At 45.8% G+C, this 18,122-nt stretch overlaps 1 protein-coding gene and 1 long non-coding RNA gene across 4 annotated transcripts in view; one reads left to right on the forward strand and one right to left on the reverse strand.

The window, feature by feature from the left end:
* LOC148135134 (uncharacterized) overlaps positions 1 to 18,122 on the reverse strand; it is a 790,442-nt gene that overhangs the window by 287,247 nt on the left and 485,073 nt on the right. The window lies entirely within an intron of this gene.
* The window catches only part of LOC148135135 (uncharacterized), a 46,828-nt gene that overhangs the window by 24,523 nt on the left and 4,183 nt on the right, over positions 1 to 18,122 (forward strand). For all 3 annotated transcript variants that reach the window (XR_015755419.1, XR_015755417.1, XR_015755418.1), the window contains exons 3-5: positions 3,679 to 3,786; positions 6,898 to 7,006; positions 12,071 to 12,177. This is a non-coding gene — a long non-coding RNA (uncharacterized LOC148135135). The remainder of the gene's footprint in view (positions 1 to 3,678; positions 3,787 to 6,897; positions 7,007 to 12,070; positions 12,178 to 18,122) is intronic.

The raw sequence follows: 18,122 nt of genomic DNA on the forward strand, positions 1-18,122 counted from the left end.
AACAGTTCGTATTTTTATTATCATGCTTATAATTTCACAAAAATACTATTGAGAACTTTAGACATAAGGCCAGAGATGGAGATATTAGGTCAGGTGACCAAAAGCATTGCCAAAAAGCAGGTTTTGAGGGATGTCTTAAAGATGGAAAGCAGACCTGTGAGGTTTTGGCTGCGAATTTCAGATCATGCTGCTTCAGCAAATGTAGAAATAGCCACACAGGTGAAGTAATGAATTAACAAATGGTTGGGAGTCTCGAAGAGAATGGGTTGTCAAGGTCTCAAAGTGTGTGTGGTGCAGGGAGCTAGGGATTATCACATTCTGGATCAGTGGTGCTGGAAGAGCACAGCAATTCAGGCAGCATCCGAGGAGCTTCGAAATCGACGTTTCGGGCAAAAGCCCTTCATCAGGAATAAAGGCAGAGAGCCTGAAGCGTGGAGAGATAAGCTGGTGGGGGTGGGGATAGAGTAGCATAGAGTACAATAGGTCAGTGGGGGACGAGATGAAGGTGATAGGTCAGGGAGGAGAGGGTGGAGTGGATAGGTGGAAAAGGAGCTGGGCAGGTCGGACAAGTAAGCAAATGTGGCTGTAGTAGCGGGTTTGTTTCAGGACGTGGTTGAAGAGCTTCAGGGCAGAGGAAATGACCTGGGAGTTGCAGTGGGAGAGAGACTCCCTGAGATTCTTGTAGAGAGAGGAGGAAAACTTCTTCAAGGCAGGCATCCTTGTAGAGGATTCGCAGTAGGGATAATACCTTAGGGATTATCACAGCCAGGAATTAAATCAAGTGTGAGAATTTTAAATTGAGGGATATTGGCCAGGTGCTGGCAGGTGAGACTAGATTGGGTTGGGGTATCTGGTTGGCATGGTTGGGTTGAACCGGAGGGTCTGTTTACTTGCTGTACATCTCTATGGCTGTATGCTGTTGATTCTAATTAGGAGCCTTTTGATGAATCAACAAGCAGCGATTAAGACTTTCTTGAGATTACAGGGAGGTTGAATGTGGGAAGCTGGCCCTGAGTGTGTTTGGAAAACGAAGTCTGGAGATAACACACGATGGATGAGAGTTTCAGTATATGAGCTGAGAGGAGGGTGGAATCAGCTCGAATTAGTGGTCTTGGAGTGGGACTGAGCTGTCACTCTCACCTCACCTCTGGGATTCAGCTGGTTGTCAGGTTGTGAATCAGGGCGGTACCACAATCGGGACCCGAGTTGCCATGGTGGAGCCTAAAATGAGTGTCGCTCAGCTGGCTGTTGCTGAGCAGCTGCTGCTTGGTAGCCCTGTAGATGACATTTTCCATCACTTTACTGCTGATGGAGTGTGGACTGATAGATGGAAATTGCCTGGGTTGGATTGCCCTGTGCTTTTGTGTTGAACATCCCTGGGCAATGTTCCACATTGTCGGTAGATGCCAGTGCTGGAGCGGTACGTGGCTCGGTGGGTGGCAAGTCCTGGAGCACAAGCTATCAGTATTATTGCCAGAATGTTGGCAGGGCCCGTAGCCTTTGCACTACTTAACCATTTCTTGATGTTATTCAAACTCAACCGATCTGGCTTAAAACTCACATCTGTGATGTTAGAAACCACTGGAGAAGGCTGAGATGGATCATCCCACTTTACACTTCTGGCTGCAGATTGCTGCAGATGCTGTCATCTTATCTGGTGCATGGATGTGTGAGGCCCCTCCATCAGTAAGGGTGGGGATATCTGGATATCTCTGAGGCACGGTGGGACATCAACAGCAGTAGAACTGTACTCCAGCACAATCTGTAATCTCATGGGTGGTGCTGGAAAAGCACAGCAGGTCAGGCTGATGAAGGGCTTAGGCTCGAAACATCGATTCTCCTTCTCCTCGGATGCTGCCTGACCTGTTGCGCTTTTCCATCACCACAATTTCATTATCCTGGGATGGTGATGGTGGTGTCTGGTCATTGTCTGTAAGGGTTGATTTCATGAGTGACTATGTCAGGCTGTTCCTTGATTGGTCTGTGAGACAGCTCTGCACATGTTGGTACCAAAATCCAGATGTTAGTCTGAAAGACATTGCACCATCGAGAGGGCTGATTCTGTGGTTGTATTAAATGGTGCCTTCTTAGATGCCGAGTGGTCCATCCAGTTTCATTCCTTTGTTGAAACTTTGCAGTGATTATTTCAGTGAGTAGCTTGCTGGTTCACTGTCAGGTTGGCAGGAATTTTTTTCGCCATTGACAATGATTCCATGGAGATCAGGAGATTTCTAATTCCATGTATTTTTTTCTTGAATTCCGATTCCGCCATCTGCCAAGATGGGATTCGAACCAGAACTTCAGTCGTTTGTTTTAATATTTTGGATAAAATTTATATACATTAGGTTTGTTCACTCACTTTAAATATCACTTACCCAGGTTTTGTTTCTTTGTAAGCACTGTCCATCCTCCTGTCTCCTCCATCCTTCTCTCCAACAACAAGAGTTTGGAGCACATGGAGTTTTTCTGTCACTGAGACTGAGATAATCCGATCTGCTGCTTCCCTCCCTCCCACTAGCCCACTGAGTCAAACTGCTTCATGTGGTGTTCCCGGTTTTTGTCCAAACCTACATCTATCTCCAATCTCATCTCATGTCAAGCCTTATCAGAGCTCATCTTGACCCTTTACCCTAATCTCACTAAACCATTGACTTTCCAACTCTCTTTTCTCCTCATCCTCATCGGTCCCCCTCACCGATTCACAGACATTGTTTCTTGTTCTATCTTTTCTGGTTATGTCCTTCTCTCCCATTCTGTGAAAAACTGACATTTGACCTCACGGTTGTTGGAAAATCCTGCTCCATCTCCACTTTCCCTTTCCTTTCTGAATTCCTTGCATTTGGTGTCCCCCGTGGATCTATCCTTGGCCCCTCCTCTATCTCACCTACATACTGCCAGGAGGTGACATTGTGCAAAAGTACCATGTTGGGTTTCACATGTACACTGACGATGCCCAGCTCTCCCTCCCCATCATCCCTCTCCATTACTCCACTGTTACTCAGTTATCAAACTGCTTACCACATTCCCACTACTCGATTAGGTGCAGTTTCCTCCAATAAAACATTGTAATGGTTAAACCCGTTGCCTAACAAGTTCCTTTCCCTAACTGCTGAGCCTCTCCCTCTCACTGGGAACCATGCAGCAGAACTAGACTCATCACAATACTGCTGTTACATCTGTCGCGAAGCTGACCTTCTGATTAGACATCTACACAATCCCAAACACCAGGAATTCCAGTCTTTAAACCATTGCTTATCTCCTCCTTATCCCGGCTCCATTGCTACTGAAACCCCTTACCCGTGTCTGCGTTGCCTTAAACTTGAGGAACCCAAAGCAGAACCCTTGATTCTGTGTCTGACTCAGAATCTGATTTCAGACCCCGTCCTCGTCCTCGTCCTCGTCCTCGTCCTCGTCCTCGTCCTCGTCCTCGTCCTCGTCCTCCTTCCCCCCTCTTCCCCCCTCAGGCGGTGAAAGGTTCTGGGATATGGCTGCCATTGTTATTGGGGGTAAGGTACAGTGAAGCGCATGTGCATGTCCCCTTCCTAGGATGGGGGGGGGGGGGCGAGGTGTGCAACGTGAAGAGAGGCATTTACACATCAAGCACATACCAAGAAAAAAGTATGTCTTTAATTCTTCCTGTACTGACTGTGAGTTTTGTTTTGTGAATTCATTTCATAGGATATTAAATCAGAATAATTGAGGCTGGGATCTCAAAAGCAAGTTTTTACAGTCAATGGAGTCATCAGGATCTGAATATCATTGGCATTTAACTGTGGAAGGAGAAAGGTTTGTCTGTTCTGTTTGTGGGAAGATATCTCCAATATTTTTGTTAAGCAGAAAGATGTACAAATTCGTGGTTGGATCACCCTTTGGGTGTGTGCTCTGTTCTGGGCCCTGCAGCTGAGGAAGGAAATATTGGCCTGAGAGGGAGCACAGATTTATCCAAATTACACCTCGTCTCTTTGTAAGAACTCTCAGATTTAGACCCAACCACCCACTTCATGATGCTAACCTGTAAACTTCATGTTTTCAATTACCTGCAAACTTCCCATTAAAAATCCTTTTGGCCTCAAATTCCAGTACCTTTTCAGGTGGAATGTTCCAGCTTCTGAAAAACTGTCTGTTCATTCAGAAACTGCTGACGTCCATGTTGACTCTGGGGTTACAAAGGGCTGAATTGAAAGTTGAGGTGCTGTTCCTGAGCTCCCATTGAGATGCATTGGAACAGTACAGGAGGCTGAGGGCAATGTAGGTATGAGCAGACAATGAAGATGACAGGGCTGCAACTGTGAGGGCTGCTTGGCTCAATGAGATTGTTCTGGAGTTGGGTGTAAACAGACTGATGTGAGACAGGGAGAAGGTGAAGCTGAAACTCAGTTTTAGTTCAGGCCCTTCAGATATTCACATGGTCCCAATGTGAACAGCCAGTTTTTAAGTGATACCCGCGGAATATTTGTTAACAGTTTGTAAAGTATTTTTCCTGAGGGCAGTTGAGTTAACCACATTGCTGTGGGTCTGGAGTCACATGTTGGCCAGACCAGGTGAGGATGACCGTTTCCTTCCCTACAGGATATTAGTGAACCAGATGGGTTTCTAACAATTGACAATAGTTTCATGGTCATCATTCGCCTTTTCATTCTAGATTGTATTGAATTCCAATGAAACCATCAGCCATGTTGGGATTCTATCCCTAATCCTCGGAACATTGCACATGTCACTCATCTGGCAGGAATACCATTAAGCCATTGCCTCCCTTTTAGCAATGTTTAAAAGAAAGTTCCATCATTCTAGGTGTACAATGTGAGATAAAATACTGCAACGTCCATGTGTCAGCCTCTCCGAAAGATCAATCAACAGAAATTTGTTTGGGGCCAAATATTTCACTTTTTTTTTGGGGGGGGGGGGGGTTATTAAACAAAAATGAATCCAAATAAAAATCTTATGCCATGGACATGTAATTTCTGAAGCCGGAGGGGGATTACAGAGACAGGGAGGGTTGTGGGGCCAGAGGGTAACTATTTTCCAAACATCACTGTGGTGTACATAGACTGCAACATTTCAGGGAGGCGGTTAACCACCACTTTCTCCAAGACAAGTAAAGGTGGCCAGTAAATACTGGTCTGGGCAGCAAAGGCCATCCCCAGTGAGTAAAACCAAGCAGTGACCTCTCTGAGCTGACTTGCTGTGAAGTTAAAAACCTCTCTGGAAATGGAGTGGGCAGTGAAGAGAAACAGTGACATTTCACAGCTGCCCTCAGAGAGACCTCACCCTTGGAAATACTCCGAGCTGGGGATCAGATCAGTGAGTTTCAGTCTCTTCAAATGTCAATCTTAGCCGGTTTTATTTTATTCAATCTACAATAGTGAGTAAGGTGAGGATTTCTTTTTAATGTCTTAGGGTCTCTTGATTAAATGTTTAAGATATGAAACATAAGCATTGTTATTCTCGGGCAGTATTTTTCGAGCAGTAAGACTATGTCTTTGTCTTGGTCTGTAGATTGTTAAGGCGGAGAGATGGCCTGTTGTAGAGTGGCGTGCTTTTCCTGTCGGATGTAGGAGATTGGGGAGAGTTTCAATGATCCTGATGATTATGTCTGTAGCAAGATTGATTGCAAATCCTTTTGGATCGCATGGATTGGTGGAGGAGTGATTAAAGGCAGTGAGGAATTGACAGGAGCCGGGGTTTGTGATAGGTGGTAGTCTCAGGAATGCAGGATACTGCAGATACAGTCAGGTAAATGGGTTACCACCGGGAAAGCTAGGAGGGGTAGGTCGGTACTGCAGGAGTCTCCTGTGGCTATCCCCATCTCAGGCAAGTATATTGTTTTGGAAAATGTAGGTGGTCATAGACTTTCAGGGGAATGTAGCACTGACAATCAAGTTACTGGTACTGAGACTGGCTTTTAACATAATATGAGGTATATCCAGTTCCACAAGATCGATGGTGATAGGGGACTCTCTAGTCAGGGGCACAGTCTGCTGTTTCTGCAGCTAACAGTGAGACATCAGAATGGGGTGGTGCTGCCCTGGTGCCAGTGTCAACGATGTCTCTGAGGGAGCAGAGTATTTTCAAAAGCGAAAATAACCAATGGGAGGTCATTGTATATTGGTACCAATGGCATAGGAAGGGGAAAGCATGGGGTCCTGACGAACAGGGAGATTTGCTAGTGCCACTCGGGAGGCATTAAACCAGTGAGGGAGTCGGGGTAATCCTAAAGAGATAGTGAGAAAAGAGGTGAGTCTGAGGCTGGTACTGTTCACCAGTCAGACTGTCAAGGTAGGCAAGAGCAAGTCACAGAATGAGGTGCGACGGACCAGTTGCACTGCATTTATTTCAGTGCAAGAAGCCTTACAAGTCAGGGAGGTAGGCTCAGGGTATGGTTTTGAACATGGCACTGGGATATTACAGCAATTACAGAGGCTTCACTCAGGGATGGATAGGACTGGCAGCTTCATTTTCCAGGGTATAGATGCTACAGCAAGGATAGAAAGGGGGCAATAGAGAAGGGGGAGAGGTGTTTTTGATTAGGGATAACATTATGGTTGGGCTTTGGGAGGATATTCCTGGGAGTACATCCAGGCAAGTTATTTGGTTGGTACTGAGAAATAAGAAAGGGACGACCATCTTACTGGGATTGTATTCTAGACTCTCTCCCAATAGTCAGCGGGGAATTGAGACACAATTTTACCGGGAGACCTCAGTTATCTGTAAGAATATTATGGATGCAATGATAAGGGGTTTTAACTTTACCAACATAGCCTCGGAGTGCTGTAGTGTTAAGGGCTTGGATGGAAAGATATTTGTTCAGTGTGTACGAGAACATTTCAGAATCAGTTTGTAGGATGTACCTACTAGAGAAGGAACAAAACCTGATCTGTTTTTTTTATTCATTCACAGGATAAGGCTGTCACTGGCTCGGCCAGCATTTATTGCTGGGTTTACCCAGAGGGCAGTTAAGAGTCAACCACGTTGCTCCAGGTCTGGAGTCCCATGCAGACCAGACCAGGTAAGGATGGCATTTTCCTTCCCTAAAGGTCATTAGTGAACCAGATGGGTTTTCCAACAATTGACAGTGGAATCCTTGTCGTCACTAGATTATTTTTTCCAGATATTTATTGAATTCACGTTGCAAAATCTGCCGTGATGGGATTCAAACCCTGGTCCCCTGAACCTTTTTTGGGTCTCTGGATTAACTGTCTAGCGATAATTTCACTCCGTCATCACTGCCTCTTAGGAAATGAGGCAGGGTGAGTAACTGAGGTATCAGTATGGCAGCGCATCAGCACCAAAGATCCCAGAGTATTGTGGCTCAGAGGTTAGCACTGCTTCCTCAGCACCAGGGACCTGGGTTTGATTCCAGCCTCGGGCAACTGTCTTTGTTGGAGTTGGCACATTCTCCCCAGAGCTGAAAATGTGTTGCTGGAAAAGCGCAGCAGGTCAGGCAGCATGCAAGGAACAGGAGAATCAACGTTTCGGGCATAAGCCCTTCTTCCCATCGTGTCTAGATGCAGTATATGAGGTTTTGGGATGTGCAGGCAAATCTCTGCCTGATGTGAAAAGATCCTTTTGGGAACTTGGACAGATGTCAGAGGGAGGTGTGGTCGCACGTTTTACATCTCCCGTGGCGGCAAGGAAGGGTCAAGGGTGTGGAGCGTGGGTTGGTGGGAGGGAGTGGACCGAACAAGGAAGGCACAGTGGGAATGGTCTCTGTGGAACGCAGATAGAGGTGGGGAGGGAAATATGTCTCTGGTGGTGGGGTCTGACTTTAGGTAGCAGAAATAATAGAGGTTAATGTGCTGTATCTGGAGATTAGTGGGTGGAAGGTGAAGACTGCAGGGTTATATTCTTTATTGTGGCTGAAGGGGTGGGGTAAAGGCGGAGGTGCGGGAAGTGGAGGGTATGTGTTGGAGGGCAATGTTGATCCAGTCAGAGGAAAATTACGGTCCGTGATGTAGGTCTTTCTCAGATGTCCTGGAATAGAATCCAAAGAGATTAAACAAATATATCACAGACAAAAGATTAACTGGCCCAGAGAATAGGACCCCTTAAAGGTCAACAAGGCTGTCAATGGAACCACAGGGAGTGCAAAAGATATGCAAATATTTCACGTTATTTTTACTGGAGAAGTATATGGAAGCTCGAGAGTTTGGAGAAATAAACAGTGATAACTTGAAAAGTGTCCTTGTTACAGAGGAGGTGGTACTAGATGTCTTAAATCGCATCTAGGTGGATAAAGCCTTGGAAAATGATCAGGTGTATTCTGGAACTTTCTGGAAATCTAGTGAAGTGATTGTTGGGCCTCTCCTGAGGTATTTGTATCGTTGATAGCGACAGGTGAGGTGCCATTATTTTAAAACACTGGTAAGGAGAGACCATGGAACAAGAGAACAGTGAGCCTGAAGTCAGTGGCAGGCAAGGTGTTGGAAGGGATTCTGAGGTACAGGATATCCATCTATTTTGGAAAGGTAAGGAATGACAGGGAGAGTCAATGTGGCTTTGTACATGCCCAATTGTATCTCACTAACTTGACTGAATGTTTTGAAGTTACAAAGAAAATTGATGAAGCCAGGCGGTGAATGTTTATATGGACATTCAACAAAGTTCCACAAAGCAGACTGGTTAGCAGGGTTAGATAACATGGAACGCAGGGAGAGCAAGCCATTACAAAACTGCCTTGAAGGTAGGAGACAGAGGATGATGATGGAGGGTTGTTTTGCGGACTGGAGACCTGTGAGGAGCAATGTGCTGCAAGGATGGATATTGAGCCCTTAAATAAATGACTTGGATGTGACTATATGAGGTATGGTCAGTAGGTTTACAGAAGACACCAAAATTGGAGGTGTCGTGGACAGTGAAGAAGGTTAGTTCAGAATACAACAGGATCTTGATCAGATGGGCCAATGGGGCGAGGAATGGCAGACGGAGTTCAATGTAGATAAATGGGAACTGTTGTATTTTGGAAAGGCAAATCAGGGCAGGACTTATACACTTAATGGTAAAGTCCTGGGGAACATTGCTGAACAAAGAGACCTTGGAGTGCAGGTTTATAGTTCCTTGAAAGTAGAGTCACAGGTAGGCGGGGTAGTGAATGCAGCATTTGGTACCGCCCCCCCCCCCCCCCTATTGGTCAATGCATTGAGTGCAGCTGTGGTGACGTCATATTGTGGCTGGACAGGGCACTGATTAAAGCCCGTCTGGAATTCTGTTTTCAGTTCCAATCTCCCCGTTCTTGGAATAATGTTGAGAAACTTGAAAGGGTTCAGAAAATATTTGCAAGGATTTTGCCAGGGTTGGACGGTTTGAGCTATTGGAAAAGGCTGAATAGACTGGGACTATTCTCCCTGGAGACTTGGAGGCTGAGAGGTGTTCTTATAAAATCATGAAGGGCATGGATAAGGTGAGCAGTCAGGGACTTTTTTCCCAAGTTCGGTGGGTCCAGAACTAGAGGGTACAGGCTTAAGGTGAGAGGGAAAAGATTTAAAAGGGATCTAAGGGGCATCTTATTCATGTTGAGGGCATTGCAAGTAGGGAATGAACTGCCAGAGGAAGGGGTGGAGGATAGTACAATTGCAACATTTAAAAGGCATTTGATTGTGTATATGAAGAGGAAGGTTTTAGAGGGATAAGGGTGAACCGCTGGCAAATGGGACTTCATTAACACACTCCGTTATTGGTCAATGCATTGAATACAGAAGCTGGGACGTCATACTGTGGCTGGACAGGACGTTGATTAAGCCACATCTGGAATTCTGATTTCAGTTTGAATTTCCCTGTTCTGGGAAGGATGTTGTGAAACTTGAAAAGGTTTGGACGAGATTTACAAAAACGTTGCCAGGATTGGAGGATTTGGCCTACAGGGAGAGGCTGAATAGGCTGGGGCTATTTTATCTGGAGAGTCAAAGACTGAGAGGTGACTTCATGGAGATTTATAAAATCACGAGGGGTGTGGATAAGGTGAGCAGCTGGCGTCCTTTTCCCTCAGGTTAGGTGGGTCCAAAACGAGAGCACATGGGTTGTAGTTGAGAGGGCAAAGATTTAAAAGGGATATCAGTGGCAACGTTTTCAAGCTGAGTGCGGTGTGTGTATGGGAGCGGCTACCAGATGAAGTAGTGGAGGCTGATAAAATCACAACATTTAAAAGGCTTCCAATTGGGTACATGAATAGAAAGGGTTTTGATGGATACAGGCCAATAGATGGTAAATGGGAATCCATTAGTTTAGGATTCCTTGTTGGCACGGACTAATTGGACCAAAGGTCTGTTTCTTTGATTTTAATAAATTAAGATGCATTCCTCTATTTTGTGGAGAGCTAGCTGAAGCACAGATAATTATCCTTGGAGCTGAGAAGGTGAAGCAGTGATTTCGATCTGGTGCAGATTTGGTTCCAAGGTCTTGAATTTGCAGAGAGAGAGAGAGAGGAATTGTTAACACGGTCACAATTTTTAGTAACTACTTTCAAGTAATTGGCAAATAATATAAGGTGAAAATGTGAACACTATTTTACTCAAAGTTCTGAGCACCTGGAACAGTCTGAACGACACAGATTCAGCAGGTATTCTGAAACAGACTTGGGATTTTACTTTTTAAGGAAAGATTTGGGGGGCTGTGGGCACCTGGGAGGGGACTTGGGACAGTTTTGCAGCATCTCCAGAGGGAGAGAGTACAGCCCCAATGGGCTGAATAGCCCCCAGGCCCTGTTCTCTGTGATACTGCCCCATTCACTGTCAATTATGAAGCTCATCCCAGGGCAGAGAGAGGGATTAACCCTCCATCTCATCACAATGAGGCCCGGCTGATTGACGGCAGCTCTAGACCAATGGGAGGAGAGTCTGTGTGGTCCTGCAGCCAATGGGCTGGATGAGGGGTGTGGCCAGCAAGACAACACCTGTCCATGAGCTGTGCAAGTGCAGTGTCACTGTTTGGGGTTGGGAGAGACAGCAGAGACTTGGACAGAGGCTGTTGGACCTGAATTACAAACTCCCGGTAAATTAAAACCAAAAGAACTGCGGATAGTGTAAATCAGAAACAACAGCCAGGAGGTTCTGGAAAAGCTCAGCAAGTCTGGCAGCATCTGTGAAGAGAAATCAGAGTTAAAGTTTAAGATCCGGTGTCCCTTCCACAGAACAGATGTTACTGAGAATAAAAGTGAGTTTATGTGCAGAAGATAGTGTGGGGGAAGGATAAAAGGAGTAAAGGATAGGTGGGGATAGAGTGAGAAGAACAGTTGGATAAAGGATAACCATCTGGCTGGGGGAGAGTGACTAGCTGTTCATGGAGACTTTAGTGGCTAACCATAGGTAATGTGTAATGGCAGGCTGTGAGAACAAGGCCTGGTGTGTGGGGTAGGGGGCTACGACATGACGTTGTTAACCTATGGTTAGCCACTGTCTCCATTGTAAGCTGTTGCCCACCTATATCACTCCACGATTGAAGCTGCCAAGGACACAAACCTTTGGAATATCCTCCCGAACCCCCTCTGTCCGCCTTAAAGATGTATCTAAAAATCGTTCTCTTTATCAATGTTTCCATCATTCATGAAGCATTTTAGGAGATTTGCCAATGTGAAAGGCTCCATACAATGCAGGTAGTTGTTGTTATTGTCTGACATCAGGAGAAACAGGGATGAGCCCTCTCTCTCATACCTGATGAACAGCAGCAAAAGCAGGAAGCACTGAGCATGCTCCAGCCCACAATTGGCCTCGGATTATTGATGTCAGCGCAGGACCAATAAGAGTGGGGGAACGGGGGCTCGAGGTGCTAGTTGGGCCTTCAACCAATCGGAGTGAATGAGGGGCGGGACAATACTCAACCACGTGATAAACTTCACTGACAGCACAGTGTTGTTGTGGCCAAGGCATTGGCAATGTGTGAAGGTGAAGGGCAGGGGAAAGGAAAGACATATTGACCAGGAAGAGAAGGAAATTTTCATGGTATGGGATGAGAGGTTTTATAGAACTTAGTGCACATTCTAAAACACAAATTTGAAAATCCCAAATTCTGCACCATTTTCCCTCCCTATAATTCATTTTGCACTCCCTGAAAAATCAACTGTGTGTTTCTCCCTCCACAGGTACCATTGATCAGTGCCAAAGCCCCATTGCCTGGGGAGAAGGTGATGTTTGACTTTGTTGTACAGCTGCAGTTCGTGTGGTGAAGGTGCTCCCACAATGTGTTTGGGTAAGAGCTATTTTAGATTATTCACTCAGCGACAGTGAAGAGTTCACAATGTATGTGCAACTCAACAACAGTTTGTTTTTTTTATCATGTTTATAATTCCACAGAAATACTATTGAGAACTTCTGACATAAGGCCACAGATGGGAATATTAGGTCAGGTGCTCAAAAGAGTTGCCAAATAAGCAGGTTTCCAGGAATACCTTAAAGGAGGAAAGCAGGTCTGAGGGCGTTAGGGTGGGAATTCCAGACCGTGTTGCCTTGGCAACAGTAGAAACAGCCAGACAGGTGAAGCAATGAATAAACACATCGTTGGGAGTCTGAAAGAAAATGAGTTGTCGGGTCTCACAGGTTGTGTGGTGCAGGGAGACAGGGATGTTCACAGCCAGGAATTACATCAAAGGTGAGAATTTTAAATTGTTGCTTGTTAATAGGAGCCTTTTGATGGATCAACAAGTTTTGGTACAAGTGAGCACTTGGGCAGTAGGGTTTTAGATACTCTTGAGATTACATGTAAGTTGAATGTGGGAGGCTGGCCAGGAGTGTGTTTGGATAATGAAGTCTGGAGATAACACAGGGATGGACGAGTATTTCAGTAAATGAGCTGAGACTAGGGTGGAGTTGGGTGATGCCACTAATGTAGGAATAGTGCTTTTGGAGTTGGGCTGCTCCTCCTCTTCATCACTCCCCCTCCCCAATTCACAGATATTGTTCCTTGTTCTATCTGTCTGTCTTTTCTGGTTATGTCCTTCTCTCCCATTCTGCTGCAAACTAATATTTGACCCCACCGTTATTGGAAAAACCTGCTCCATCCCAACTCTCCCTTTCCTTTCTTAATTCCTTGTATTTGGTGTCCCTTAAGGATATCTCCTTGGTCCCTCCTGTTTCTCATCTACATACTTCCAGGAGGTGACATTGTCCAAAAGCACCGTGTTAGGTTTCACATGTACACTGACAATGCCCAGCTCTCCCTCACCATCATCGCTCTCCATTACTCAGTTATCAAACTGCTCATCACGCTCCCACTACGCGATTGGCTGCAATTTCCTGCAACGGAACGTTGCAATGGTTAAAGCCATTGTCTTCAGTTGCTATTACAAATTACTTTCCCTTATTGCTGAGCCCCTCCCTCCCACTGGGAACTATCTGAGACAGAACCGTACCCTTCACAATATTGCTCTCATATCTGACCCCAAGATGACTTTCTGATCAGACATCTACACAATCACAAACACCAGGAATTTCAAACTCTTAAAATGTTGCTTATCTCCACCTCACCCCAGCTCCATTGCTACTGAAACCCCTGACCTGTGTCAGTGTTGCCTTAAATTTGACGAATCCAAAACAGAACCCGTGATTCCGTGAGTGACCCAAAATCTGGTTCCAGACTCCCTCATGATGGGAAACATCCGCTCAGTATTTACCCTGTCAAACTCCTTAAGAATCCTACATGTTACAATGCGATCACCTCTCATTCTTCCCAAATACAGTAAGTAGAGACCCAATTTCTTCAGCCTTTTCTTAAAAGATAATCCCAGCAATCCAGGGTTCATCCCAGTCAATTTTCTGTGAAATGCCTCTGATGAAATGACACATTTCCTGAAATAAAGGGACCAAAACTTCTGTTATTACTCCAGATGTGGTCTCACTCGCACTTTATAAAGTTACTCTCAGGTATATACTCCAAACAACTCCGTTTAAACTTGGACAGATGTTGTTGGAAATGCTCAGCAGGTCATGCAACATCTGTGAAGAAAAAATCAGTTAAAGTTTCGGGTCTGGTCACCCTTCCTCAGATACGTTAACTCTAATTTATTTTCACAGATGCTGCGAGACCTGCTGAGCTTTTCCAGAAACTTCTGTTTCTCTTCCTGGTTTACATCATCTTCAGTTGTTTCGGTTTTCATATCCTTTAAACTTGCCATCTCTCCTCTAGAATTTGTCATTTCCACCTTGGAAAAAAGATTCATATTTGTTTGTTCTCCCCTACCTGGGAAAAAAGAAACCATGACGAGTCACCCTATCATTGCTCCTCATAATTTTATAAAGTTCGATAAAGCCACCTAAAGTGTCCAGTGCTGCAGGGAAATAGCCTCAGCCTATTCAGCCTCTCCCTATGGTTCAAATGTTCCAATACTGGCAACACCCTGGAAAAACTTTTCTGAACTCTTGCAAGTTTCCCAACATCTTTCCTATAGCAGGGAGACTGGAATTGAAAGCAGTATAGGATTCCAAAAGTGGCCGAGCCGATCAGCTGTACAACCGAAACATGATCTCCCAACTCCTATACTCAACGCACTGCCCAAAAACAGCCAGCATACCGCACACCACCTTCACTGACCTGTCTACCTTCAACCCCACTTTCAAGGAACTATCCACCCACACTGCATGGTCTGTTTGTCTGTCAACACTTCCCAGGAACTTGTCATTAAGAGGTTGACTCCTATTCTCGTAACATCTTTCTGAAATCAGGGAGACCACAATTGAATGCAGTATTCTAAAACTCAGCCACAACATGACCTCCTAATCTCTATACTCAGTGATAGAATCCCTACAGTGTGGAAGCAGGCCTTTCAGCCCATGAGACCATACCAACCATCGGAGCAGCATTCCACCCTAACTCTGTAACCTACCATTACCCAAAGCTAATCCAGCTAACCTGCATGTCTTTGGATTTGTGGGAGGAAATTAAGAGCACCCAGAGGAAGCTCACGCAGACACACAGGGAGAATGTGCAAACACCACACAGAGAGTGGAATCGAATCGAATCAGCACATTCCATTCAATGTTAGTGTCCCAAATGCCACTTTCAGCACCTGATCTCCCTGAAACTCTACTTTCCAAGAACTATACAGTTGTTCTGAGCCCTCCAGAGGGAATTAAGGTGAGGAGGAGAAAACAGGAACAGGGTTGAGTTTTAGATCTATAAAATAACTCTCCATCTTCCCCCTCTGTTCCCCCCGTCTCTCCCGCTCTGTCTGCTCCCCCACCTCCGTCTCCCCCCACTCTGTCCGTCCCTCCCCTCTGTCGGCCTGTTCTATCACCCCACCCCCGCCGGCCTGTTCCCCCTTTCTGTCAGCCTCCTCCCGTTTCCCCTGTCTGTTCCCCTCCTCTCTAATCCCACTTTCTGTCCCCACCCGTCTCTGTGCCGCCCTCTCTGTCACCCCGCCTCTTTCCCCAGCCATTTGTCTCACCCCTCTCGATCCACACACCCCCTGTCTGCCTACCCTCCCTCCCAGTCCCCTAGTTCTATACTCCCCCACTGCAGGGCAAATATCTTGTCTATTTACCGTATCCATGCCCAGCCTGATTTTAAAAATCTCTTTCAGGTCACCATTCAGCCTCTGACGCTCCAGGAAAAACAGCCTATCCAACCCTGGCAACATGCTATAATTCTTTTCTGATCTCTTTAAAGCTTAAGGACATCCATCTGATAGGAAGGAGAACAGAATGATATGGAATATTGATTCAGCAACTTTTGTAATGTCCTGTACAGCCGCAATATGACCTTCCAACCCCTATACTCAATGCTCTGACCAGTAAAGACAAGCAGACCAGCTGCTGCCTTCACTATCCTATCTACTTGCTACTCTACTGTCAAGGAACTATGAACCTGCACTCCAAGGACTCTTTATTTAGCAGCACTCCCCAGGAACTTGCTATTAACTGTATAAATCCTGCTAAAGTTTGCTTTTCCAAAATGCAGCAGCTCGCATTTTTCTAAACTGAACTCCTCAGTCCATTCACCCATCTGATCCAGATCCTCTTGTACTCTGAGGTAATCTTTTCACTGTCTACTACATCTCCCATTTTGGTGTCACCTGCAAACGTACTTACAATACCTCTTATGTTCACATCCAAATCATGGATATAAATGGCGAAAAGTTGTGGATCCAGCACCGATCCTTGTGACACTCCACTGGTCACAGGCCTCCAGCCTGAAAAGCACCCTCTGCCTTTTACTTTCGGGCCAGTTCTGTACTCCATGCGATCTAACCTTGCTGACCAGTCTCCCATGAGGAACCTTGTCAAACACGTCACTGAAGACCATGTAGACCATATCCATGCTCTGACCTCCTTCGGGTACTTCTTCAAAAAAACTGAGTCAAATTCATGAGATATGATTTCCCATGCACAAAGCTGTTATTAGTATCCAAGATTTAACTCTGTACATTGGGGTCTGTGTTGCCCAGTTATAGGTGTTAATATTCTGGATGAAGTTCAAGTACACCAGCATTTTGTCAGTGAGTCTTGTTAATGTCACCAACACAGGTGAGTTCCTTTTGAAAGGCAGTGCCTGTATCCCTTGCCCACCTGGAAATAATGTAAGTGTCCTTACCTCTGGACTAGGAGGATCAGGCTCAGAGTTGAGTAACAGCATCTTTGAAGAGGCTGATTAGTAAACCTGCCCAAGCCACCAGGCCATACTGTCTCCCAGCTGTCCCTACCTGAGCCTCCGAACAGAACCTTCCTGTAGTTTCTCTCCTGTCAGACTCTCCCACTGCTTAGTTTGTCCAGTATCCCGTCCTGCTGCTGCACTGATCCTGTCCCTCACTGACCTGTCCATCCCTCAGTGTCCTCCGCATTCATTCATTGTTAACAATCCCATTGACCCAGTCCTCCAGCCACCCCCCCCCTCCCCCGCGTCGATAGAGACGGCTCAGTGGTTAGCACTGCTGCCTCACAGCACCAGGTACCCGGGTTCGATTCCAGCCACGGCGACTCTCTGTGTGGAGTTTGCGTGTTCTCCCCGTGTCTGAGCGGGTTTCCTTCGGGTGCTCCGGTTTCCTCCCACAATCCAAAGATGCCCAGGTCAGGTGAATTGGCCATTCTAAATTGCCCATAGTATTAGTTACATTAGTTAGGGGGAATGGGTCGGTCTGGACTTGTTTGGCCGAAGGACCTGTTTCCATACTGTAGGGATTCTGATATATTGGGCAGCAGCTGCTGTCAATCACCCGGACTCCTGTATGATCGGGAGCACGTGCTGTAGGAGGGAGACCAGTGCACGGTGGCAGTGCTGGCAACTGTGGGAGTATGCGCAGTATAGGTCAGTGCCTGGGAAGGAGGCTGTGGGTGTGAGGGATTAATCTATCATTATCAGCTTCATCCCTCTGGGAGCAGGACCCAGAGGAATGGCCCTTTTCTTGCTACCCTGACATGTGATCAGACTATCAGTGGTGCAGCGTTTTGCAGAAAGTTATCAGAACTCTTTTGTGAAGATTCAGGGTTGTTATGGAATGGGACAAGGATGGGTCTGCAGTTAGAATTCTAATTTGGCTCATTTTAGTAAGATGGGTCTTGGCCAGAGTGTGCAGGAAGCAGTGCATGCAGGATGGTTCTCATCAGGAGCTAGGAAACTGAATTCAAAGAGATAATGTGTGAGAACTGGGTGTGGAGGAAAGGAGTGGGGGATTGGTTTGGATTTCAGTTCACAGAAGAGAGAAATTGTGAGACTGAGGTTTAAAGCTTTGGGGGAACAAGGAAACTACAGTTTAATACTACAATTGTCTTATGAATTTCCATCCTGCCTTAACAGTGGTAACTTGTGTGCTCTGTTGTATGGTACTGAAAGGGTGGATTTGCGGATGAGAAATACAAATTGAACTTCATGTTCAGATCTGGTGGTTACTTGATCCGTGCCGATCTGAATATCATTGGCCTTTTCATCTGGAAGGAGAGGTGTGCATTCTGTCTGTGGGCGAATATTTCAAATCAGTGTGACTGCAAAAGTACTGAGACACTGCCAAGTCCATGTCAGCATGGTGAGTGTGGAGAGAGATTTCATTTGTTTTTGAAAGTCTGAAAAATCATGGCACATTTCCCAGGAACAATTAAGCCACAACTTTGTTTTGTAGAAGGACAAGTCTTTAATTAACCATGCAACCAGAAAGAGTCAAGGCTACCTGCACCATGGGAAGTACTATGAAAACGGGATTGTTGTAAAGG

This window comes from Chiloscyllium plagiosum, unplaced genomic scaffold (assembly GCF_037043375.1).
Source record: "Chiloscyllium plagiosum isolate Xiang-an unplaced genomic scaffold, Cpla_swu_hap1 HiC_scaffold_51, whole genome shotgun sequence".
NCBI lineage: Eukaryota > Metazoa > Chordata > Chondrichthyes > Orectolobiformes > Hemiscylliidae > Chiloscyllium > Chiloscyllium plagiosum.